Here is a 20,000-nt window from a genome sequence, read left to right on the forward strand (position 1 = left end):
ACTGCGCCTACAAATTCTGTACATAAAAGTTATGAACAAAATCGGAAAGTAAACCGTTTCCGGTTTACTTTCCGTAAAATGTATTTATTTTGTGTTTGTGCATGACTTCCTGTCCCGCGCAAGCAGATTTCTGCTAATTAGATCCGCTATTTTGCGGCAACCCTAATAAATGAAAGCTCTGCGTATATTTAGCGCAGGGCTGCGGCCGGAGAGTGTCTGCCGGCAATGGAAACTGACACATTGACTCCAATGGAAACAGAAAAAAAAGAGCCCGTTCCGCATCCGGCTGAACTCCCGGGTCTGGGTCCCACAAACTGTGAGACACATTTCTTGTCCTCAAATAAGTCTGTCAAGAAAATGTGGAGTTGAAGAAAATGAAAGCGACCAGCACCAGAACTGGAGCATCCCTCGCCACTTTGCGGTTTGACGTTTGCGACTTCATTCTACCGCATATTTTTTTTAAATGTAGACGTAGTAAACGCGATGCATTCTGAGTCTTGCTAGCTTCTAACTAGCCTATTTCCAATCAATCAATCAATGTTTATTTATATTGCCCTAAATCACAAGTGTCTCAAAGGGCTGCACAAGCCACGACGACATCCTCGGTTCAGGTCCCACATAAGGGCAAGGAAAAACTCACAACCCAGTGGGACGTATATATATATATATATATATATATATATATATACACACTAGGGGTGTAACGGCACGTATATTTGTATTGAATCGTTTCGGTAAGGGGGTTTCGGTTCAGTTCGGAGGTGTACCGAATGAGTTTCCACGCGGACATATTGGGTAGCGTACCGCAGGTTGTGGAAACAATGCAGAGGAAGTCACAAAACACGGCAGGCTAGCAGCGACCAGGCTAGGACAACATGCAAAAGCCAGAGCTGGAGGACCCTCCTGCCTTATTAACATCTCCCCTTTGGGAACACTTCAGCTTCGCGGTGCGATACAACAATGGAGGACGGTGGTTTGCCAACATTGTTCAGCAGCAGTAAGGTATGCTTCTGCTAACACGTCAAACATGCTAACCCCTTTGAAGCAGCACAACCCCCAAGTCAAGCTTGCTTTGAGGAAGAGAAAGAGAAGCGTGGTGCAAACACAGCATTCAAGCAGCCTCTCCTCAGCCAGCCAGACAGGGCTAAAGCAATAACAAATGTTTTCATAACAGCACATTTGAGACCATCCATCCATCCATTTTTTACCGCTTGTCCCGTTCGTGGTCATGGGGGGTTGCGTTATTGCATTTAAACTAAATGTTGACCCACTTCTATGGTGGAAGAACAATAAGCCCATATATCTTACTACCAAGTTAGCCAGAATGGGGGGTGGGGGGGAAACTGTTTAATGTTGCACTTTTTATATGTAGAACATTTTTTAGTCATTTTTATTTCATCTGAGCAACAACTGGAGGCAGTTTAATGTTGATTAACATGGAGCCCGACTTAAACTAGTTGAAAAACGTATTGGGGTGTTACCATTTAGTGGTCAATTGTACAGAATATGTACTGTACTGTGCAATCTACTAATAAAAGTCTCAATCAATCTATCAAAAAAGCACTTTATATGTAGAAAGGTTTTGTTAAAAAAAACATTCTGACCCACATCTTATTTAGTTTTTATTTTAATATGTTGACCACATTAACCCTGGCAATGGACCCTGTGTGTATATGTATGTTATGCCATTGTTTACAAATTTGGTAAATAAATAACCAAAAAATATGTATTTTGTTGTATTCTTACTGTACCGAAAAAGGAACCGAACAGTGACCTCTAAACCATACTTGCCAACCTTGAGACCTACGAGTTTGAGGGGTGGGGGGCGTGGTTTGGAGGGGAGGAGTATATTTACAGCTAGAATTCACCAGGTCAAGTATTTCATATAGATAGATGGATAGATAGGTAGGTAGGTAGGTAGGTAGGTAGGTAGGTAGGTAGGTAGGTAGGTAGGTAGGTAGATAGATAGATAGATAGATAGATAGATAGATAGATAGATAGATAGATAGATAGATAGGTAGGTAGGTAGATAGATAGATAGATAGATAGATAGATAGGATAGATGGATCTACATCCTGAAAATATGCAAACATAACTGTGTTTATATAATTGATACTTCAAACTTGCATAAATAAATCTTAAGGAATATAACATAAGTTGGCTTCTGAGAGCTTCAAAATGTAATGAATAGAATGCTAAAGTTTTTAATGAACAATTATTTTAATAATTAAATATGGTCATTTTAAATGAATTATGATCATTTAAAATTAATTACTTCAAATATGTTTATTTTAATGTATAATTATATGGCTGGATGTAATAAGGAGTCAGAAAAAATAAAAATAAAAATACAATTTTGATGTTTTTAGCAAAATATAGTAAAAATGTATTTAGTTTTTGTTTTTTTAAATTGATAAATATATTTATTTTTAGGTGATTGGGCAGGCACGCTGTTTATATCGTGGGAAAGCGGACGTGAAAAAAGGCTGTCCTCACTCAGGTCCACACGGAGCTGGAGGGGACGTGGCCTCCAGCTCCAGCTGAAAAATGGGAGATTTTCAAGACAATATTTGTCCCAGGAGGTTTTCGGGAGAGGAGCTGAATTTTGGGAGTCTCCCAGAAAATTCGGGAGGGTTGGCAAGTATGCTCTAAACCGAGGGACGTACCGAACCGAAATGTATGTGTACTGTTACACCCCTACCTAAAACACCAACAAACACATGCGCGCGCACACACACACACACACACACACACACACACACACACACACACACACACACACACACACACACACAAAATGTGAATGACTTATGTCCCTGAAAGTATGAAAAAGCTTAACACAATAGCAGGTCTGTGCTTCACTGATGAGTAACACTCTCACTCCAACTGTCTGTGTGTGTGTGTGTGCGTGTGTGTGTGTGTGTGTGTGTGTGTGTGCGTGTGTGTGTGTGTGCGTGTTGTCCAATTAACGGCGTGCGAGAGCTGCATAAATCCGTGCAGGAGTCCATGAGACGGCAACAACTTGCACTCGTCCTCCCACGTGAGTGGATGGACTAAAAAGTGAATCCTCCAAGCACATGAATAAAAGCGTTGAATCATCAGGGCGTGTCTGTTTTGCTACAAACTCTGCTAGGCCTCCATTATTGCAAATATCCCATAATAACTACTGCATACCTTTGTTGACAGCAGGTTCCATCGCCACTCAATACATCTACAATTACAATATCAAAATCACAGAAAACCAAACAGAGAACTGCTTATTAGATCATCTTTACAAGCAACTCCATGTGCGGGTTTTTGCTTTTTCTTTGTTTTGTTTTCCCAAATTTTAAATGTATGTGTGGAAAGATCTTCTGCTCCATGCACAGGACACTCGCTGGAAGACACTTGCAAGACGACAAATGCTAGAAGAGACACTCTAGAAGACACCCACTTGAAGACACACGCTGGAAAACACTAAAGACACACGACAGAAGACACAGGAAAGAAGACACAGGACAGAAGACAAACACTAGAAGAGACATAGATGACACATGATAAAAGATACATGCTAGAAAAACACTCTAGAAGACACATGTAAAAGGACACGCACCAGAAGACACACTGGAAAACACAAAAGACACGTCAGAAGACACTTGTACTATTTGGAAGACAATCGTTGGAAGATACTTGTAGGAAGACAAATGCTAGAAGAGACATTTTAGAAGACACATATCTGACACATGCTAGAAAAGACACTCTACAAGACACACACAAGAAGACACTCGCTAGGAGACCTATCAACAACACCTAGAAACGCCGCCGGCTTCGCTGGGCCCGAGCTCATCTAATCTGGATGGAAGCAAAGTGGAAAAGTGTTCTGTGGTCGGACGAGTCTACGTTTCAAATTCTTTTTGGAAACGGTGGACGTCGTGTCCTCCGGACCCAAGAGATGAGCGCTTAGACAGAGCGTTCACTCTCTCCCTGAGCTTGGAATTTTGCTAACAAGCAGAGTGTTTTGGACAACAACTGCATTTTGAAATATTATCATCACACTTCAACATCTCAGTCATGCTCGGTGGGCATTGCGAACGTGAGAGAGTTGATATATTGTTACTAGGGCTGGGCGACATGGCCTTTTTTTAATATATCCATATTTTTAGGTCATGTGACCATACAGCATATATATGTGGATATTTGGCCTTAGCCTTGAATGAAGACTTGATACATATAATGACAGCAGTCTGATGATTCTATGTGTCTACATTCAAACATTCTTCTTCATACTGCATTCATATATGCTACTTTGAAACTTTCATGCAGAGAGGGAAATCACAACTAAAAGTGTATTTATGAAACAGTTATTGGCACAGTGGCACAAACATTCATGTCATTTCCAAACAGAAAGTGCAAGATTGTCTGAGACGTTTTAAAACAAGCTATGAGTGCACTTTTGTGCATGATGTCACACAAGATATTTTAATAAGTGTCAAATAAAAATGAGCTGCAAAATAGAAAATGAAATGGTGTTCGTCCTTGGCTATGTGGTAGGTTCCTGCGGACGTTATCTCCTTCTGTGGTTGACTATTTTTTTCAAACGGTGTTGATGTGGAAATGGTTGCTTCGGCATTTTGTTGGTTTGGCACCAAACGGAGATGTTGACATGCGGAGTAAGCACTTTTCGTTCTCTAGCAGGTGACTTTTCAAATGATGCTACAAATTAGCAGTAATGCTACTTTTTGTAGCAATGGTTTTGCAGCATGCTTGACAAATTACGGTTGTCTGTTCGACATCTTCCCACTTCAAGCCAAACCACCGCCAGACGATGGACCCCCTGCTGTTCTTCTTGGGAATTAATTCTTCCTTCATTTGTTACCAGATTGGCACCTTCTCTCTCTTGTATTACCACTCACACGGCTCCACTAGCACCACAGCTAATGTTACCCATGCTGCTACCTCTCTGCTCGGCGGGGGCGTATACATATGTGACGTATGTAAGAAGGTGCGCTTGTTTTATGTCTCTGTGAGAAGGAGAGAAGAGCCTGCAGCTAAAAGCAATTGTGTGAGAACATATACTCCAATATCACCTTATAGTCATTTTCTATATCGCACAAAGACAAACCCGCGATATATCGAGTCTATCAATATATCGCACAGCCCTAATCGTTACATGTCGTCCCTGCACAAGAAACAAGTTTTGATCAGGCAGTTGACGTTCGTGTTTGAGCGCCGTTTTGGGAGTCGATCCATGGGTGGAAATGACGCCGACTGGACAAAACGTGCAGGGAAGTTGCAGTTATTGGATAGAGTTGTGAGGCTGCACATAATTCCTGGGAACTGCTAGTCTTTACGTGAATCGGAGCGATCGCGACATGGCAAATTCCTGTAGGGGCTGACTAATGTTGCACTCCTGGAAACATTACAGATGCAACAAACTCATCCGATGATGCAAAGAGGCGTCTCTCTCTCTCTCTCTCTCTCTCTCTCTCTCACACAACTTCTTCACCCAGCGAGAAAGTCTACACAGCACATGGTGGTATGCGCTCCAGCTGATTTACATCTGATTTCCCACCACTAATGAGCATTTAAACACACCACAGCAGCATTTTCCTAGTATTTTTAAGCAATTTGTACAGAAAATCTTCCATCCAATCCACTCCCAAACAAACGTCCACATTCCCCCACAGCTATGGCTGAGTGGTCTTTGTGGCCTTCCCAGAGTAGATGTGTCCAGCTGGTCTCAGGTTACAACACACACACACACACACACACACACACACACACACACACACACACACACACACACACACCATCTTTTAGGGACAGACCCACTGTCCCTAAAAAGGAAGAAGACCCTGAACGCAGGTTTTGTTTTTCCTTCTGCCTGACTTCTCTCCACCGACAGACAGAAGCATCTGTTGTCGTATTCCATCTTCTTCATCCGCAGGAGTGCTCTCATGCTGAGGAAAATGTCTACGTTACAATTCAAAGACGGCAAAGTCTGGAAGCTTCAAACAAAGAAGAGCACGACGGCGCTGGAGGACGAGCAGAAATGCATGAATCCAACCAACATCAAGTCAGGAGGACTCCTGGCTGATGAGGCTGAGATTAGGCCGGGGTCATCCATAAAAGACATTCCGGAGAGGATTGACAGTGTGTGAGTGTGTGAGTGAGTGAGTGAGTGAGTGAGTGTATTTCTACCCTTCCTGAGACATCAACAAGGACAAGTAGCTTCCATATGAGGAGGTGGGAACATTGCATCTAATAGAGAACGTCTCCTTTTCACCCACGGTGGTGAAATCTATCAAAGTGAGGGTGGTCCCAAAGAGGAGGGATACTACAAATTGACTGTGTGTGGGTTTTAAAAGTGCTTGCCCTCTGTTCAACATATGAAATAACAGGTGTGTGTAAAAAATTGAAGTGCACCCCCAATGGCCAAAATGTATAGTATTATGTATGTATGTATATATATATATATATATATACACATACATATATATACAGTATATTTATATATATACATACACATATACATATACATACACATACATATATATACAGTATATTTATATATATATACATACACATATATACATACACACATTTATATATATGTATATATATATATATATATATATATATATATATATACATATACAGACTGATTGATGGATTGATACTTTTATTAGTAGATTGCACAGTACAGTACATATTCTGTACAATTGACCACTAAATGGTAACACCCGAATAAGTTTTTCAACTTGTTTAAGTCGGGGTCCACGTTAATCAATTCATGGTACAAATATATACTATCAACATAATACAGTCATCACACAAGTTAATCATCATAGTATGTACATTGAATTATTTTCATTATTTACAATCCGGGGGGTGGGATGAGGAGCTTTGGTTGATATCAGAACTTCAGTCATCAACAATTGCATCAACAGAGAAATGTGGACATTGAAACAGTGTAGGTCTTATTTAGTAGGATATGTACAGCCAGCAGAGAACATAGTGAGTTCACATAGCATAAGAACACGTATATACATTAGAAGTACATTTGAGTTGTTTATAATCCGGGGAGATGGGATGTGAATGGAGGAGGGTATTAGTAAAGTGTTGAAGTTGCCTGGAGGTGTTGTTTTAGAGCAGTTTTGAAGGAATATAGAGATGCACTTACTTGTATACCTGTTGGGAGTGCATTCCACATTGATGTGGCATATACAAACACTGCTATGAGGTAGCCACTTGTCCAGGGTGTACCCCGCTTCCCGCTTGTAGCTGAGATAGACACCAGCACCCCCCGCGACCCCAAAGGGAATAAGCGGTAGAAAATGGATGGATGGATAGATATATATATATATATATATATATATATATATATATATATATATATACACACACACATATTTATATACACACAAATATGTGTATATATATATATATATATATATATATATTATATGTACATATATATATACATATATATATATATATATATATATATATATATATATATATATATATATATATATATATATATATATTAGGGGTGTAACGGTACGTGTATTTGTATTGAACCGTTTCGGTACGGGGGATTAGGTTCGGTTCGGAGGTTTATCAAACGAGTTCCACACGGACATATTAAGTAGTGCATCGCGCGTAATGTAAACAATGCACACCGAGGCACCATGAATTGATGAAGGTGGACCCCGACTTATAAACAAGTTGAAAAACTTATTGGAGTGTTACCATTTAGTGCTCAATTGTACGGAAAATGTACTCTACTGTACAATCTACTAATAAATGTATCAATCAATCAAAAACAACAACACACGGCATGCTAGCAAGGACTGGGCTATGATAGACTGACCACAACTCCTCTTTTCACCGGACATGTCCGCTTTTGCTAGGCTGTCCAGGAGGAGTTTCTTAAATGCCTCGAATGTCCGACATTTTAAGTTAGGATTGCGTGTATTTTCAATGTACGTTCAGGGTTAAGAAGGGGTTAAAAAAATAAAATAAATGTGTGCGCAGGCAACATTGGTGAGGGAGGGGGAGAGAGAGAGAGAGAGCGAGAGAGTTATGATAAAGGTGCATGCGTCGCCAGGCTCTGCTTTTTATCCATAGATTAATCACATTTTATTTTTTATCAACCATAGCAGGGGTTTCAAAAGTGTGCCCCGGAGGCCATTTGCGGCCCACAGCTAATGTTTTAAAGGCCCACGACACATTCTAAAAATACTATTAAAATTAAAAAAATAAAATACAAGTGAAATACAAAAGCTTAAAGGTTAAATGTAATTCAGAAAAAGTTGCAACGTTGACCAATAAAACAAAGCTGTTTTTTTTTTCTTTTTTCTTTTGCTCAAAACATAATACTGAATCAAAATCAATGTTATTATGAATTATTGACCTATCCAAGTTTCCGATTACTTCACATCAAATCTTCCACTAAGAAAAATATTTTGGGTGGAAGATTTAGCAAATTTGTTCAATAAATACCCCCAAAATTTGTATTTTGTTGTTTTCTTACTGTACCGAAAATGAACCGAACCGTGACCTCTGAACCGAGTTACGTACCGAACCGAAATTTTTGTGTACCGTTACACCCCTAATATATATATATACGTATAGGGCTGGGCGATATATCGATATAAACGATATATCGCAGGTTTGTCTCTGTGCAATATAGAAAATGACTATATCGTAATATTCGATTATATGTTCTCACACAGTTGCTTTAAGCTGCGTGCATTACATTACTGCCGTTTCTCAATCCTTCTCGTCTGTCCTTCTCAGAGAGACATAAAACAAGCCCGCCTTCTTACATACGTCACATACTGTCGCGTGTGTACGTCTTATGCTCTCGCTGAGAGCTAACGTTAGCAGGGCTAACGTTACCTGAGGCAGGTCGAGTTGCATTTAGCTGCCGGCATTACACTACAGACATTTCTCACTCCTCGTCGTCTCTCATTCTGACAGAAACGTAAAACAAGCCCGCCGTCTTACATACGTCACATACTCTCGCGCGTGTAGCGTCATACGCTCTCGCCGACCAGAGAGGTAGCAGCATGGCTAACATTAGCTGAGGCAGGTGGTGCAAGCAGAGTGGAGCTTGTGACAAAACAAGAGAGAGATGGTGTGAAACTCATCACAAATGGAGGAAGAACAATAAATGCCCAACATAAAGAGCAGGAAGTCCATCATCTGGCGGTGGTTTGGCTTCAAGTGGGAAGATATTCAGCAGACAACAGCAATATGCTGTTCAATGTATATACTATGATGATTCACCTGTGTGATGACTGTATTATGCTGATAGTATATATATCTACCATCAATTGATTAATATGGAGCCAGACTTAAACAAGTTGAAAAACTTACTGGGGTGTTACCATTTAGTGGTTCATTGTACAGAATATGTACTGTACCGTGCAATATACTAATAAAAGTATCAATCAATCAATGCAAAGTATGCAGCAGAAGTGTTACTACAAAAAGGTAGCAACACTAGTAATTTGTTCTTTCATTTGAAAAGTCACCCGTGAGAGAATGAAGAGTATTTAATGAATACAGTTTTGGTCAATTGACTTAGTTGTGACTTCCCTCTCTGAATGAAAGTTTAAAAGTAGCATATATGAATGCAGTATGAAGAAGAATGTTTGAATGTAGACACATAGAATCATCATACTGCTGTCATTATATGTATCAAGTCTTCATTCAAGGCCAAGGCAAAACATCCGCATATATATTGTATATCGCAATATGGCATAAAAATATTGCGATATTGATAAAAGCCAATATCGCACAGCCCTATATACATATATATAGGGTGTGTGTATATATATATACACACACACATATGTATATATATACACATATATATATATATATATATATATATATATATATATATATATATATATATATATATATATATATATATATACATACATATACATATATATATATATATATATATACATATCTATATATACATAGACATATATATATATACATAGACATATACATATACATATATATATGTATATATATATATATATATATACACACAGAGAGAGAGAGCGAGAGAGACACAGAGAGACATACTGTAATGACTTGAAGTAAATAATGAAGATTAAACACCAATTACAAAAAAAAAATACCTAAGAGCAGTCTTTTGCTCACAATATGTCTTTTTTCTTATAAAATTGGGACCAATTTGTCATATTGTTTCTGTTTCTGTGATATTGCAATATTTTCTCGTAGAATTATTACTTTTCAAAACAAAATGGTGACATTTGTCAAAATAAAATTTTAACTTATATCACAATATTGCCAATTAGTTTGTTGTTCTTGTAAAATGGTGACATTTTTGGAGTAAAATTGGGACTTGTGTCATCATTTTGCCAAGAAATATTATGTTATTAACATTTTCAAGTTTTCTTCTAAAAATTAAGACTTTTTTTCAAGTGAAATTACAAGCCTTTTAATAAAATTGTCAACATTTTAAGTTTTTCTTGTAAAATTGCGACTTTTAATGCGTAAAATGGGAAACTTTTATCATAATATTGCACAAATGCTCTGTTTTTTTGTTGTAAAATTTAGACTTGGGTTGAGTAAAATTACAAATTTATCATAATATTGCAAAAATTCAAAGTTTTTTTGTGAAATTCCAACTCATTTTTCACACAAGCTTTTTCAGATTTGCATAGTTTGTATATATTATGAGATGACGTGGCGACTTGTCCAGGGTGTACACCGCCTTCCATGCGAATGCAGCTGAGATAGGCTCCAGCGCCCCCCGCGACCCCGAAAGAGACAAGCAGTAGAAAATGGATGGATGGATGAGGTGGTTCAGGCATCTGTTCAGGATGCCACCCGAACACCTCCCCAAAGAGGTGTTTCGGGCACGTCTGACCGGTAGGAGGCCACCAGGAAGACCCAGGACACGTTGGGAAGATTATGTCTCTAGGCTGGCCTGGGAACGCCTTGGGATCCCCCGGGAGGAGCTGGACGAGGTGGCTGGGGGAGGGAAGTCTGGGCTTCCCTGCTTAGGCTGCTGCCCCCGCGACCCGACCTCGGATAAGCGGAAGAAGATGGATGGATGGATGTATATATTGTTAATGTTGTAAATACAAATCTTTATATATCTAGAAAGGGGGGTCCCAAAGGGGTAGGCATTTTTCGGATGTCTCAAGAAAGTAACTGATAAAAGAATGTGTGTGCGTGTGTGTGTGTGTGCGTGTGCGTGTGTGTGTGTGTGTGTGTTGGGATTCTATTCTAGGAGAATTCCAGAGAGGAGCCCCAGTGACTGCCCCCCACCTCACAGGAGCTGACAAGATATCACAACATGCGCGCACACAGGAACACACAATTGAAGGAAACAGAGAACAGTGAAGGCAACACGTTGGAGGACACACCTGCAGGTTTAAGTGTGCTGTTTTATTTATGTGTTGCATTAAGGTGTTTTAAAAAAAAGATAGCTTTATTTCTAAAAACTTTAGCATTCAAAACGGTTTTATTGTAATGATATATTTCTTCAAAACAAAACTGCTGTTTATCTCTGAGCTGTATCCAAAACAGGGTTAATGTTGTGGTAGAACAACTTCACACTTTAACCTGAGTTTCCAAACACCTCCTTCGTGAAGCGATTTTCCCATTTCCAAACTTCCTTGAACACACCAGGAGAGCCCCCCCCCCCCTTCAGTCCAAAAGAGCTAGCGCGGGCACCCGCAAACAATATCCGTAAAAACGATACGTGAGCCGGCTTCAAATGTCTTCAAAACACGGTCTCACCGTCGGAACCACCGCGGGAGGAAGACACGTCAAAATGCCGCCGTAAAGTTTGGGAGCAGCGGGGAGGGTAAAAGACGTTCCGCTTACCTTCTACCAACCGCTCCGTCCTTGCCTTCCTCGCCGTGTCACGACCGCCGCAGAGCCGCCAAGCAAAGGGCCGCCTCTCGGTGTCCCGATGGAGGCTGCGTCTGCTGGTGTGTGTCCGTCAGTGCCGCTGTGTGACACACACTCGGCCCGGAGAGCCAGAGAGAGACAACCGGGGGAACTTAGGGGGAGTTCCCGTCGGCAGCTCGCCGGGGCGGGGCTCGCTGAGAGTGGCAGCCCGGTAAATGAGCTCCAGTGTGCCAAACTGGCCCATAAATGACGTCACAACTTGACAGTTACCTATATTTCTACATCACATTTCTCAAATTATCACAAGACTTAACACTAAGACTGAAAATGTTTTTTAAAAACACAGTTGTCCTGTGCGATTAAAGATCTTTGACAAGCGTTTTTCAGTTTAAAAACAGCAGAGCGCTCCTGTCATTTATATGATCTTTGACTCCGTTCTTACAGTACATCCTTAAAAACATCAGTGCACTACTTTCATATATATGATCTTTGACTAAGGTTTTTACATTACATTTTTGAAAACCGCAATGCACTCCCGTCTTTTATATGATTTTTGACTAGCGTTTTTCAGTACATCATTAAAACCAGCAGAGCACTCCTGTTATTTATATGATCTTTGACTAGCGGAGCACTCTTGTCATTTATATTATCTTCGACTACCGTTCTTACAGTACATTCTTAAAAACGTCAGTGCACTACTTTTTCATATATATGATCTTAGTCTAAGGTTTTTACAATACACTCCTGCCATTTTGATATTTCACTAGCGTTCTTACAGTATAGACTTAAAAACTGCAGAGCACTACTTTCATATATATGGTCTTTAACTAGAGTTCTTACAGTATAGACTTAAAAACTGCAGAGCACTACTTTCATATATATGGTCTTTAACTAGCGTTCTTACAGTATAGACTTAAAAACTGCAGAGCACTACTTTCATATATATGGTCTTTAACTAGCGTTCTTACAGTATAGACTTAAAAACTGCAGAGCACTACTTTCATATATATGGTCTTTAACTAGAGTTCTTACAGTATAGACTTAAAAACTGCAGAGCACTACTTTCATATATATGGTCTTTAACTAGCGTTCTTACAGTATAGACTTAAAAACTGCAGAGCACTACTTTCATATATATGGTCTTTAACTAGAGTTCTTACAGTACATCTTTCAAAACACTGCTGCACTCCTGTTATACACAGAGGTGGGTAGAGGAGCCAGAAATTGTACTCAAGTAAGAGTACTGTTACTTTAGAGATGTATTACTCAAGTAAAAGTAGGGAGTAGTCACCCAAATATTTACTTGAGTAAAAGTAAAAAGTATGTTGTGAAAAAACTACTCAAGTACTGAGTAACCTGTTTGTTTGATGATTACGGCAACAAATAATGCACAAAAACATAAAAATAGCAATGAGCAAATTCATAGCCAGGAATATCTCTTAAGCAACTAAAACAATAATATATATTAAATAATAGTACATTAAAATAAAAAAATCCAGGCAAATTGAGCCACAATAACTTAACAGCACCATAGGCTCAGTAGGCATTCATCGATTGATTGATTGATTGATTGAAACTTGTATTAGTAGATTGCACAGTACAGTACATATTCCGTACAATTGACCACTAAATGGTAACACCCCAATAAGTTTTTCAACGTTAATCAATTACTTAATAAATGACCAAGTCGAGGTGATCTACCTCATATATATATATATATATATATATATATATATATATATATATATATATATATATATATATATATATATATATACATACATTTATATATACAGTATATCATTTATATATATTTATTTTGCCGTTGTTGTTGACATGTTAAAGGTATTTAAATGAATATACATGCATGTTTAACATATAGATTCCTATCTTTCATGAAGACAAGAATATAAGTTGGTGTATTACCTGATTCTGATGACTTGCATTGATTGGAATCAGACAGTATAGTGCTGATAATGTCCACATTTTCAAATGGAGGAGAAAAAAAGTTCCTCTTTTCTGTCTAATACCACATGAAAGTCGTTGGTTTTTGGCATCTTATTTGTCCAGCTTCCATATTCGTTTTTATACACTTTACAAGAAATACATTGGCAGCAAACTCCGTAGTTTGCTAGCTTGTTTGCGCTGGCTTTCGGAGACTCTTATTTTGTTAGCGCAGGCGCGATGGAGCAGCACTTTTATTGTGAAGACAGGAACTGTGCGATCAGTCTTTAGGCTTTTGACGGGAAGTACAGTTGAAATAAAAATTGTCTTTTTTCCTTTACACTTTTGATTGATTGATTGAAACTTTTATTAGTTGATTGCACATTACGGTACATATTCTGCACAATTGAGCACTAAATGGTAACACCCCAATAAGTTTTTCAACTTTTTTAGGTCGGATTCAATGTGTGACGGTCACGTGACCGCCTGGTTTTGTTTGATTGGTCCAACGTCACCAGTGACTGCATTTGATTGGTGAAACGCAGGCATGCCTAGTTCCTACTTTGAATGCGTGTCTGACAAAATCAAAACTAACAAAGCGTGCATTAACAGATCGATTAAAAAAAGTAGCGAGTAGCGAGCTGATTGTAGATAAATGGAGCAGAGTAAAAGTAGCGTTTCTTCTTTATAAATATACTCAAGTAAAAGTAAAAGTATGTTGCATAAAAACTACTCTTTGAAGTACAATTTATCCCAAAAATTACTCAAGTAGATGTAACGGAGTAAATGTAGCGCCTTACTACCCACCTCTGGTTATACGTATGATCTTTGACTATCGTCTTTACAATACATCCTGAAAAACAGCAGAGCACTTTTGTCATACATATTATCTTTGACTAGTGTTCTTACAGTACATCTTTAAAAACAGCAGTGCACTGTCATATATATATATATATATATATATATATATATATATATATATATATATATATATATATATATATATATATATATATATATATATATATATATATATATATATATATATATTTATATTACATCGTGCAGAGTGTGAAATTTGGTGGATGAGGAATTATGGTGTGGGGTTGGGTTTCAGGAGTTGGGCTTGGCCCCTTAGTTCCACTGAAAGGAGCTCTGAATGTTCCAGGATACCAAAACATTTTAGACAATTCCATGCTCCCAACCTTGTGTGGCCAGTTAAGAGCGGGCCCCTTCCTTTTCCAACATGACTGTGCACCAGTGCACAAAGCAAGGTCCATAAAGACATGGATGACAGATTCTGGTGTGGATGAACTTGACTGGCCTGCACAGAGTCCTGACTTGAACCCGATGGAACAGTTTTGGGATGAATTAGATCGGAGACTGAGAGCCAAGCCTTCTCCACCAACATCAGTGTGTGACCTCACCAGTGCGCTTTTGGAAGAATGGTCAAAAATTCCTATAAACACACTCTGCAACCTTGTGGACAGCCTTCCCAGAACAGTTGAAGCTGTAATAGCTGCAAAAGGTGGACCCACATCAAATTGAACCCTATGGGTTAGGAATGGGATGGCACTTTAAGTTCATATGTGAGTCAAGGCAGTTGGCCAAATACTTTTGGCAATAAAGTATATTTGCGAGGCCATTTTCAAGAAGAATATTTGATAGAAACTACATCTTGTGAGACGATGAAATGGGGAAAGGCCCGCCATTTCCACTCAAATCAACCGACAATGAGGGGTGGATACGGTGTCGAAAGAGTGCTACAAATTGTGAGTTCAAATATTTGATTTCTTTATAAACACATAAGACGTGTTTTAATTGCCGCTGCAGGTATATTGATTTTTGAATTCGCAGAAAATAACCCGTTTTATACACTGTTGAGGGACTGCAATGCCCAGCAGTGCGTAAATGTGTTTGTGTATAGTATTTCTCCAGCAATGGTCATGTGGGGACATCAATGATGGTATTTTGAGAGGTCATCATTGAAGTCGGACATCACTGAAGGCCTTGGTGGGAAACGCACGGCCCGCCACTGCAACAAGCAGACACCTCCCAAAGTGTGCAATGCTTGTAGCAACCCTCTCCAAACATGGGCTACACTATTTATGAAGAGATTAGAATAGAATACGTCTGTCAGAATAATTGTATCTAAGTTATCACAAAACTTTGGGTTTCAATGAGTTCCTGGCGAGCAGACAAAAGCTGTCTTTTATCTTACCAATCAAAAGGCTTGAAAAACTCCACTGTGTGGGATGGGAAGCGACATGAAGGCGTTGGTTTCTTTCTTCTAATGTAATCCATAGGAAGGGTTTGTCTTGACGCGAGATCTACAAAACAGAGAGGAAGCAGGGCCTGACTACCCTCCAGGCACCTTTTCTTTGAACTGTTTTGTGACCAAAGGCAGCGGCTGTTTACGACCCCCTTCCTTCAGAAACAGCTGTTGCCATGTAATCAGGGAAAGTCCAAATAAAAGAGGAGGTGTACAATCTTTCCTCAGACGACAGTCCAGACGTTTCTCCTTCTTTGAGCCGAATTGAATTCTGTCTGTGTTTAATTCCTTGCTTCTTGTCTTGTTTAATAGATGTAATCAGTGTTTGAACCTGACAACGTCATTGTCAGCAAACATGTCGGAGCAGTTAAAATATAAGACAAACAATAAATAACCTGTTTTAAACCAGTACATGTGGGAACAGCAGTGCAACAGTGAAAAAACAGTATAAGCTATTGGGACGGATTCAATATCCTAATGGCCCACATGAGTAAAAAAAATAAATAAAAATGTTTGTGACCCAAATCTCTTCCCTGATAGCAGCAGGTTAAACAAGTGCTGAACAGGTTGTGAGCATTCTGCCGGGATTGTATTTTCTCTGCCAAGGCAGCGTGAGCAAGCAATGTCCTCGAGCAGTGTTTTTCAAACACTGGTGTGCAGGGAGATATTGTTTGGTGCGCCGTGGAAAATGATGTCATTTCAATCAATCAATCAATGTTTATTTATATAGCCTTAAATCACCAGTGTCTCAAAGGGCTGCACAAGCCACAACCACATCCTCGGCTCAGCTCCCACATCAGGGCAAGGAAAAACTCAACCCAATGGAACAATGAGAAACCTTGGGGAGGACCGCAGATGTGGGGACCCCCGACCACTTTAGGGCGACTGGTGCAATGGACGTCAAGTGGTACCAGCATAATATTGTGAGAGTCCAGTCCATAGTGGATCTATGTCCATAGTGGATCTATGTCCATAGTGGATCTATGTCCATAGCGGTGCGCTACTCCATGGGCCCATGGGCGTTCTTCCCCTGCAGGGCTGCTCTCAATCAGTGATCAACACACCTGATGCTGATGAGGAATCCACTCCCTTCTTAAGGCAGCGTGTCCCAGTGCCAGAACGTAGCTACTTACACCTGTACAGTAAGCCTTACATGTCTGTAGCTTTCCTCGCCTATGTGCTTCCTCGCTCTCTATGTTTCCCCTACTCTGTGCTCACCATGCTTGTCCTGTGTCGTCATCCTGCAGCTCGGCATCATTCCCTGCTTTCTGGCTGTGTGTCTCGTCTCCCTGGATTCCCTCTGGACTTCCTGCTGCCTCCCCGGATCTCGACCTCCCGCTTGCCCCACCCACGGACAACGAGGTCTCGCTCCAGCCCCTGACCACTTGCCTGTCCCCGGAACTCCGAGCCGGCCTTGCCCTTTCTGGACTTTTGCACCTATCTCAACACGCACCTTCAAGATCTCCAGGTAACACTCAACATGTAATCACTACTCATAGTCACACCACATATATTTGGATTAATTACACACATCATTCTTTTGTATTGGTAAATACGCTGCAAGCTAAGCGACGTCCCCGTCTCCGTGACGTCTCCTTCTCCACTGTACCGTTAGAGTATGTGCACAATATGTCTTATTCATTGCTATATTTTGTTTTTTTTTGTATTTTACTTTTGTAGCTGGATGTAGAAATGGCGCTGCTGGTTGCATCTGCTCTCTCCTCTTTCAAAGTTATTTAGGTCCTTCATGTTACTTCCCTCTTGTTTTCATCTGTTTTAGCCTATTTTTTGTGGACTTTTTGAATCTGCGCTGAAACCACATCATTTCCCCATTGTGGGATGGATGATAGATATCCTATCTTAACACCGCGTCCATGACAGCCCGACAATACGATATTTGCAGCTCCTCCTTAAAGAGAGAAGTGGGGACTCCTCTGTGGCCATTTGGCCAGCGCTGATTTCAGGGACGAAGGGCATTTCCCCACAGTAACGCTTATGTTTGGTTTTTGTTTTGGGTTGAGAAAATAAATGCGTCCCCTCGCTGGCCTTCAATATTAAGTCACATCCAGACAGAAACATTTCCTGGGTGAGAATGATGTAATACAATCCCTCAACACAACTGGCCCTCTAGGTAAACAAAGCCACCAGAAACAACAAAACTATGGAAGAAAAAAACAGCGCAGGTTCTATGTCACAGAAGCTGGCTTTTGAACTTTGCGCCTAGAACAATCCGGATGGTTCTTTTCCTCTTTGCTGCGAAGGACACCACGTTTGCAGTCCTACTTAGTGGCTTAGTGGTTAGAGTGTCCGCCCTGAGATGGGTAGGTTGTGAGTTCAAACCCCGGCCGAGTCATACCAAAGACTATAAAGAAATGGGAGCCATTACCTCCCTGCTTGGCACTCAGCATCAAGGCTTGGAATTGAGGGTTAAATCACCATAAATGATTCCCGGACGTGGCACCACTGCTGCCCACGGCTCCCCTCACTTCCCAGGGGGTGATCAAGGGGATGGGTCAAATGCAGAGGACACATTTCACCACACCTGGTGTGTGTGTGACAATCATTGCTACTTTAACAGTTTCCAAAAACAATTTGAAATGTGGGCTCGTCAAACCACAGAACACTTTTCCACTTTGCATCAGTCCATTTTAGATGAGCTCGGGCCCAGCACGGCCGGCGGCGTTTCTGGGTGTTGTTGATAAATGGCTTTCGCTTTACATAGTAGATTTTTAACTTGCACTTACAGATGTAGCGACCAACTGTATTTACTGACAGTGTTTTTTTAAGTGTTCCTCAGCCCATGAAATGGTGATTTCCTTTTCACACTGATATTGGTTGTTGATGCAGTACCGCTTGAGGGATCCAATGTCAGGGGCATTAAATGTTATGTGCGGTGATTTCTCCAGAGTTTCTGAAACTTTTGATGATATTACAGACCGTAGATGGTGAAATCACTCAATTCCTTGCAGTAGCTGGTTGAGAAATGTTGTTCTTAAACAATTTGCTCAGGCATTTGTTGACAAAGTGGTGACCCTCGCCCCGTCCTTGTTTGTAAAAGAACTGAGCATTTCATGGAAGCTGCTTTTATACCCAATTTATTACTCCCAGATTTTTTAAATATATACTTTGTTTATTTTTATATTCTTGTTCTGTTTTATTACTATCCATCCATCCATTTTCTACTACTTGTCCCATTCGGGGTTGCGGGGGTGCTGGAGCCTATCTCAGCTGCATTCAGGCGGAAGGCGGGGTACCTCATCGCAGATTTTGCCACCTTGCGAGTTATAATTTGTACACAAAACATTTATATAACATTCAAATATCACAGCACATGACTATGTTTACATCATTGTGGGGTCTGCTGCTTCCTTGCTTCCCTGCTCCCTGTAAGTTTATTACAGATCATTAATCATGCATCTCACCTGGAAAGTGGCTGGCAGAGAATATAATCTAACAGGTTGAGACACTTTGACAGCCGTTTCGGACCTGGAACTGGCGAGGATGGCTATATATGGCTGTATATATATATATAAGTGTAATTTATTTATACCATACTAGTAAGCACCTGCTACTGTAGATGAAGTTAAAGTAGCAATGATTGTCACACACACACACACACACACACACTAGGTGTGGTGAAATGTGTCCTCTGCATTTGACCCATCCCCTTGTTCACCCCGTGGGAGGTGAGGGGAGCAGTGAGCAGCAGCGGCCGGGAATCATTTTTGGTGATTAAACCCCCAATTCCAAGCCTTGATGCTGAGTGCCAAGCAGGGAAGAATGCTGGTATGAGCTTTTAAACATAACCCCTTAACTGCTGCCAATCAAATTGTCAATAAGATACTCTATAGGGTTCATATGTTTATAAATCTGACTGTGATGAAGTCAG

The 20,000-nt window shown here is 40.2% G+C and overlaps 1 protein-coding gene and 1 long non-coding RNA gene across 5 annotated transcripts in view; one reads left to right on the plus strand and one right to left on the minus strand.

The window, feature by feature from the left end:
* ppp2r3a (protein phosphatase 2, regulatory subunit B'', alpha) overlaps positions 1-12,054 on the minus strand; it is a 172,908-nt gene extending 160,854 nt beyond the window's left edge. For all 4 annotated transcript variants that reach the window (XM_061896358.1, XM_061896356.1, XM_061896354.1 and 1 more), the window contains exon 1: positions 11,869-12,054. The gene's annotated coding sequence lies outside the window, so the exon portion shown is untranslated. The remainder of the gene's footprint in view (positions 1-11,868) is intronic.
* Positions 11,270-20,000, plus strand: part of LOC133550211 (uncharacterized) — a 9,850-nt gene continuing 1,119 nt past the window's right edge. The window contains exons 1-2 of the long non-coding RNA XR_009806255.1: positions 11,270-11,411; positions 17,359-17,579. This is a non-coding gene — a long non-coding RNA (uncharacterized LOC133550211). The remainder of the gene's footprint in view (positions 11,412-17,358; positions 17,580-20,000) is intronic.

This window comes from Nerophis ophidion, linkage group LG03 (assembly GCF_033978795.1).
Source record: "Nerophis ophidion isolate RoL-2023_Sa linkage group LG03, RoL_Noph_v1.0, whole genome shotgun sequence".
Taxonomy (NCBI): Eukaryota; Metazoa; Chordata; class Actinopteri; order Syngnathiformes; family Syngnathidae; genus Nerophis; species Nerophis ophidion.